The 7,700-nt window shown below is 35.7% G+C and overlaps 1 long non-coding RNA gene across 1 annotated transcript; it reads right to left on the bottom strand.

Moving 5' to 3' along the window:
* Positions 1 to 836: 836 nt before the first annotated feature.
* Positions 837 to 2,558, bottom strand: LOC147018015 (uncharacterized). The gene is made up of 3 exons (XR_015062784.1): positions 1,454 to 2,558; positions 1,193 to 1,357; positions 837 to 1,095 (listed from the first exon to the last, which is right to left on the bottom strand). It is a non-coding gene; the product is annotated as an uncharacterized LOC147018015 (long non-coding RNA).
* Positions 2,559 to 7,700: the final 5,142 nt, after the last annotated feature.

Genomic DNA, 7,700 nt, shown 5'->3' with positions numbered 1-7,700 from the left:
ATAAATAAATAAATAAATAAATAAAAGCCCCCAAAAAAGTTTCAAGTGTCCAACATAAACCCAACTTTCCAAGTCTTCAAGGTATAACCACATTCCCGTTGAGTTTCCAAGATATGTATCACATTGTGAGTTATCAATCCAGAACCCACATTTCAAGTATTCAAAGTAAAACCAACTTACAAAGTCTCTTAAGGATAACTCATTTACTGATTTTTTTCAAAATTTGTGAGTCTCCAAGGTAGGACCCATATTTAGAACCATCTTGGCAGAACCCTTTTCCTGAGTCTCCAAGGTAGTTATTTAAACCATCAAGGCAGAACTCATTTACTGATTTTTTCAAAATTTGTGAGTCTCCAAGGTAGGCCCCATATTTAGAACCATCTTGGCAGAACCCTTTTCCTGAGTCTCCAAGGTAGTTATTTAAACCATCAAGGCAGAACTCATTTACTGATTTTTTCAAAATTTGTGAGTCTCCAAGGTAGGCCCCATATTTAGAACCATCTTGGCAGAACCCTTTTCCTGAGTCTCCAAGGTAGTTATTTAAACCATCAAGGCAGAACTCATTTACTGATTTTTTCAAAATTTGTGAGTCTCCAAGGTAGGCCCCATATTTAGAACCATCTTGGCAGAACCCTTTTCCTGAGTCTCCAAGGTAGTTATTTAAACCATCAAGGCAGAACTCATTTACTGATTTTTTCAAAATTTGTGAGTCTCCAAGGTAGGCCCCATATTTAGAACCATCTTGGCAGAACCCTTTTCCTGAGTCTCCAAGGTAGTTATTTAAACCATCAAGGCAGAACTCATTTCTTGATTTTTCAAAATTTGTGAGTCTCCAAGGTAAAACTTGTATTCTGGCTCATCAAGGTATAACTTGTTCAGTGGGTATTGTCTTGATAACTCACAATGAGTACTATTGCTGTAAAACTCTTTTTTCAGGATTTTGCTGGTCTCCAAGGTATAACTCTTTGGTTGGGTCATCAAGGACGAACTCGTTCTGTGGGTCTTGGTCGCTCATAAGGTCTTCAACCAAGCCAACAATTTCCCCCAAGTTGTAGCAAAAGCAGTATTTTCATTTCGTATTTCAGACACAATTTCCTGTGAGAGAAAATAATAATGTATTAATTAAGTTATTTAATTATTAAATGAGTATGCTTCAATCAAAGTTTGAAAATAGGAAAATAAAAAATCTTACCTCAATAGATAAGAGGTTTGAATCCAGTTCATCAACTTGAAGGTTTAGTTCCATAGAAGACAGAGAGTTCCAAGGAACACCAAAGTCATCCCACTCAAGGTCTTCAACCAAGCCAACAATTTCCCCCCAAGTTGTAGCAAAAGCAGTATTTTCAGATACAATTTCCTGTGAGAGAAAATAATAATGTATTAATTAAGTTATTTAATTATTAAATGAGTATGCTTCAATCAAAGTTTGAAAATAGGAAAATAAAAATCTTACCTCAATAGATAAGAGGTTTGAATCCAGTTCATCAACTTGAAGGTTTAGTTCCATAGAAGACAGAGAGTTTGAGACAAGCACACAGAACACCATTGCCAGCAAGAACAAATGTTTAAAAGGGAGCCTGGGTTTGAAGCTTTTATAGAGAAAGACTGGTGGGTGTGGTTTCCTTTGGAAATTCCCTGGGCAAGCCTAGGCAAGCCTTCATTGGGAAATTTTTCAAAACCATAACATCCTGTAATTTTCTAGTGATTTCTTTGTGAGTCAGAGATGAACTGGAAATGATGTAAGAGTGGGCGGGGCTTAGCAAAAGTAGGCGGAGCTTAGGAAAAGTGGGCGTGGCTTAGAAAAAATACCTTATGAAAAGTGGGCGGAGCTTAGCAAAAGTGGGCGGGGCTTAGGAAAAGTGGGCGGGGCTTAGAAAAAATACCTCATGAAAAGTGGGCGGAGCTTAGCAAAAGTGGGCGGGGCTTAGGAAAAGTGGGCGTGGCTTAGAAAAAATACCTTATGAAAAGTGGGCGGAGCTTAGCAAAAGTGGGTGGGGCTTAGGAAAAGTGGGCGTGGCTTAGAAAAAATACCTTATGAAAAGTGGGCGGAGCTTAGCAAAAGTGGGCGGAGCTTAGGAAAGTGGGCGTGGCTTAGAAAAAATACCTTATGAAAAGTGGGCGGAGCTTAGCAAAAGTGGGCGGAGCTTAGGAAAAGTGGGCGTGGCTTAGAAAAATTACCTTATGAAAAGTGGGCGGGGCTTAACAAAAGTGGGCGGGGCTTAAAGAAAAGTGGGCGGGGCTTAACAAAAAATAACCTGTGGCTCAGGAGGTGGTTAAACAAGAGCATTAAGAGAAGTTTATCATTATCGTAATGGCACAAATGGGGTATCTTAAAAAATATAAAGATTCAAATGTTTTGTTTGTCAATATTTTAGATGAAGATTATTGTGCAAAGAAAATTAAACTATTGAAGGAATTTGAGAATGAACAAATCTTTATAGGTTCAATGAGTGAGCTGTTCAACCCCCAGGTGTTCAATTCAATGAGGTTCAACCTCCAAGTTAAAAGGGGAGACAAATAAATATACCTTGGGATAAAAAGGGGGTTTATTTTTAAGGAAAAAAAATATAAATCGCTGAAAATCCCCCATTCATTTACATGGGGAAAAGTGAGCCAGAATCAGTATTCTTACCCTACTAACATGTGGTAAATTTACATTTCCTCCGTTGAATGGTTTTCGACGTGCACTCAATATGTGCTGTATCAAATGGTCATATAACATGTGGTGAAGTTTAAATTTCCTCCGTTGAACGGGTATTGATGTACACGCAATGTGTTCTTTATCAAATGGTCATGTAACGTGTGGTGAAGTTTACATTTCCTCTTTTGAACGGTTTTGATGTACACTCAATATGTACGATATGAAATGGTCATGTAACATGTGGTAAAGTTTAAATTTGATCTTTTGAATGGTTTTGATGTACACTGAATATGTACTTTATCAAATGGTCATGTAACATGTGGTAAATTTAAATTTCCCCCGTTGAACGGTTTTCGATGTGCTGTATCAAATGGTCATGTAACGTGTGGTGAAGTTTAAATTTCCTCTTTTGAAGGGTTTTGATGTACTCCCTCAAATGGTGATGTGACATGTGGTAAATTTACATTTCCTCCGTTGAATGGTTTTCGACGTACACTCAATATGTGCTGTATCAAATGGTCATGTTACATGTGTTGAAGTTTAAATTTCCTCCGTTGAACAGTTTTTGATGTACACTCAATATTCACTCTATCAAATGGTCATGTAACATGTGGTAAAGTTTAAATTTCCTCTGTTGAATGGTTTTTGATGTACATTCAATATGTTCTATATCAAATGGTCATGTAACGTGTGGTGAAGTTTAAATTTCCTCAGTTGAACAGTTTTTTTTATGTACACTCAATATTTGCGATATCAAATGGTCATGTAACATGTGGCAAAGTTTAAATTTTCTCCGTTGAACGGGTATTGATGTACACGCAAAGTGTTCTTTATCAAATGGTCATGTAACGTGTGGTGAAGTTTACATTTCCTCTTTTGAACGGTTTTGATGTACACTCAATATGTACGATATGAAATGGTCATGTTACATATGGTAAAGTTTAAGTTTCCTCTTTTGAATGGTTTTGATGTACACTGAATATGTACTTTATCAAATGGTCATGTAACATGTGGTAAATTTAAATTTCCCCCGTTGAACGGTTTTCGATGTGCTGTATCAAATGGTCATGTAACATGTGGTGAAGTTTAAATTTCCTCCGTTTAACGGTTTTCAATATACACTCTATTAAATGGTCATGTAACATGTGGTGAAGTTTAAATTTCCTCTTTTGAATGGTTTTGATGTACACTGAATATGTACTATACCAAATGGTCATGTAACATGTGGTGAAGTTTAAATTTCCTCCGTCGGACGGTTTTTGATGTACACTCAAAATGCACTCTATCAAATGGTCATGTAAAGTTTAAATTTCCTCCGTTGAACGGTTTTCAATGTACACTCTATCAAATGGTCATGCAACATGTGGTGAAGTTTAAGTTTCCTCCCTTGAACGGTTTTCAATGTACACTCGATATGCACTCTGTCAAATGATCTTGTAGCATGTGGTGAAGTTTAAATTTCCTCCGTTAAACAGTTTTTGATGTACACTCAATATGTTCAATATCAAATGGTCATGTAACATGTGGTGAAGTTTAAATTTCCTCCCTTGAACTGTTTTTGATGTGCACTCAATATATGCGATATCAAATGGTCATGTAACATGTGGGAAAGTTGAAATTTCCTCCATTGAATGGTTTTCGACGTACACTCAATGTGTACTATATCAAATGATCATGTAATATGTGGTGAAGTTTAAATTTTCTCCGTCCTATGGTTATCAATGTACACTCAATATGCACTCTATCAAATGGTCATGTAACATGTGGTGAAGTTTAAATTTCCTCCGTTTAATGGTTTTCGATGTTCACTCAATATGCACTGTATCAAATGATCATATAACATGTGGTGAAGTTTAAATTTCCTGCATTGCATGGTTTTTGATATTCACTCAATATGCACTCTATCAAATGATCATGTAACATGTGGTGAAGTTTAAATTTCCTCCGTTGAACAGTTTTTGATGTACACTCGATGTGCACTCCATCAAATGGTCATGTAACATGTGGTGAAGTTTAAATTTCCTCCGGTGAACGGTTTTTTTATGTACACTCAATATGTTCAATATCAAATGGTCATGTAACATGTGGTGAAGTTTAAATTTACTCTTTTGAATGGTTTTGATGTGCACTCAATATGTGGTCTATCAAATGGTCATGTAACATGTGGTAAAGTTGAAATTTCCTCCATTGAATGGTTTTCGACATACACTCAATATGTGCTGTATCAAATGGTCATGTAACATGTGCTGAAGTTTAAATTTCCTCCGTTGAACGGTTTTTGATGTACACTCAATAGGTGTTGTATCAAATGGTCATGTAACATGTGTTGAAGTTTAAATTTCCTCCGTTGAACAGTTTTCAATGTACACTCAATGTGTACGATATCAAATGATCATGTAACATGGGGTGACGTTTAACTTTCCTCTGTTGAATTGTTTTCGATGTACACTCAATATGTGCTGTATCAAATGGTCAGGCAACATGTGGTGAAGTTTAAATTTCCTCTTTTGAATGGTTTTGATGTACACTGAATATGTACTATATGAAATGGTTATGTAACATGTGTTGAAGTTTAAATTTCCTCCGTTGAACGGTTTTTAATGTACACTCATTGTGTACTATATGAAATGATCATGTAAGATGTGGTGAAGTTTAAATTTCCTCCGTTGAACAGTTTTTGATGTACACTCAATATTCACTCTATCAAATGGTCATGTAACATGTGGTAAATTTACATTTCCTCCGTTGAATGGTTTTCGACGTACACTCAATATGTGCTGTATCAAATGGTCTTGTTACATGTGTTGAAATTTAAGTTTCCTCCGTTGAACAGTTTTTGATGTACACTCTATCAAATGGTCATGTAACATGTGGTGAGGTTTAAATTTTCTCCGTTGAATGGTTTTCAATTTACACTCTATGTGCTGTATCAAATGGTCACGTAACATGTGGTGAAGTTTAAATTTCCTTCGTTTAACGGTTTTTGATGTACACTCAATATGTTCAATATCAAATGGTCATGTAACGTGTGGTGAAGTTTAAATTTCCTCCCTTGAACTGTTTTTGATGTACACTCAATATATGCGATATCAAATGGTCATGTAACATGTGGGAAAGTTTAAATTTCCGCTTTTGAACGGTTTTGATGTACACTCAATATGTGCTGTATCAAATGGTCATGTAACATGTGGTGAAGTTTAAATTTCCTCCCTTGAATGGGTATTGATGTACACGAAATGTGTTCTATATCAAATGGTCATGTAACATGTGGTGAAGTTTAAATTTCCTCTTTTGAACGGTTTTCAATGTACACTGTATTAAATGGTCATGTAACATGTGGTGAAGTTTAAATTTCCTCTTTTGAATGGTTTTGAAGTACACTCAATGTGTACTATATCAAATGATCACGTAACATGTGGTGAAGTTTAAATTTCCTCCGTCGGACGGTTTTTGATGTACACTCAATATGCACTCTATCAAATGATCATGTAACATGTGGTGAAGTTTAAATTTCCTCCGTTGAACAGTTTTTGATGTTCACTCAATATGCACTCTATCAAATGGTCATGCAACATGTGGTGAAGTTTAAGTTTCCTCCCTTGAACGGTTTTCAATGTACACTCGATATGCACTCTGTCAAATGATCTTGTCGCATGTAGTGAAGTTTAAATTTCCTCCGTTGAACGGTTTTTGATGTACACTCAATATGTACTATATCAAATGGTCATGTAACATGTGGTGAATTTAAATTCCCCTCGTTGAACGGTTTTTGATGTACACTCAAAATAGACTCTATCAAATGGTCATGTAACATGTGGTTAAGTTTAAATTTCCTCCGTTCAATGGTTTTTGATGTACACGCAATATGTTCAATATCAAATGGTCATGTAACATGTGGTGAAGTTTAAAGTTCCTCTTTTGAACAGTTTTGATGTACACTGAATGTGTACTTTATCAAATGGTCATGTAACATGTGGTAAGTTAAATTCCCCCCGTTGAACGGTGTTCGATGTGCTGTATCAAATGGTCATGTAACATGTGGTGAAGTTTAAATTTCCTCTGTTGAACAGTTTTTGATGTACACTCAATATTCACTCTATCAAATGGTCATGTAACATACGGTAAAGTTTAAATTTCCTCCGTTGAACGGTTTTTGATGTACACTCAATATGTTCAATATCAAATGGTCACGTAACATGTGGTGAAGTTTAAATTTCCATCGTTTAACGGTTTTCAATGTACACTCTATTAAATGTTCATGTAACATGTGGTGAAGTTTAAATTTCCTCTTTTGAATGGTTTTGATGTACACTGAATATGTACTATACCAAATGGTCATGTAACATGTGGTAAAGTTGAAATTTCTTCTTTTGAACAGTTTTGATGTACACTCAATGTGTACTATATCAAATGGTCATGTAACATGTGGTAAAGTTTAAATTTCTTCCGTTGAACCGTTTTCAACGTACACTCTATCAAATGGTCATGCAACATGTGGTGAAGTTTAAGTTTCCTCCCTTGAACGGTTTTCAATGTACACTCGATATTCACTCTGTCAAATGATCTTGTCGCATGTGGTGAAGTTTAAATTTCCTCCGTTTAACGGTTTTTGATGTACACTCAATATGTTCATTATCAAATGGTCATGTAACATGTGGTAAGTTTAAATTTCCCCCGTTGAACGGTTTTCGATGTGCTGTATCAAATGGTCATGTAACATGTGGTGAAGTTTAAATTTCCTCCGTTGAACAGTTTTTGATGTACACTCAATATTCACTCTATCACATGGTCATGTAACATACGGTAAAGTTTAAATTTCCTCCGTTGAACGTTTTTTTTTTTTTTTTTTTAATTACTCAATATGTTCAATATCAAATGGTCACGTAACATGTGGTGAAGTTTAAATTTCCTTCGTTTAACGGTTTTTGATGTGCACTCAATATGTTCAATATCAAATGGTCATGTAACATGTGGTGAAGTTTAAATTTCCTCCCTTGAACTGTTTTCGATGTACACTCAATATATGCGATATCAAATGGTCATGTAACATGTGGGAAAG

The sequence above is a fragment of the Eptatretus burgeri genome, chromosome 10 (genome assembly GCF_056783735.1).
Source record: "Eptatretus burgeri isolate ZD-2024b chromosome 10, Ebu_testis_v1, whole genome shotgun sequence".
NCBI classification, from domain to species: Eukaryota; Metazoa; Chordata; class Myxini; order Myxiniformes; family Myxinidae; genus Eptatretus; species Eptatretus burgeri.
The sequence above is the reverse complement of the archived record's forward strand: the minus strand, read 5'-3'. Positions and strand labels throughout refer to the sequence as shown.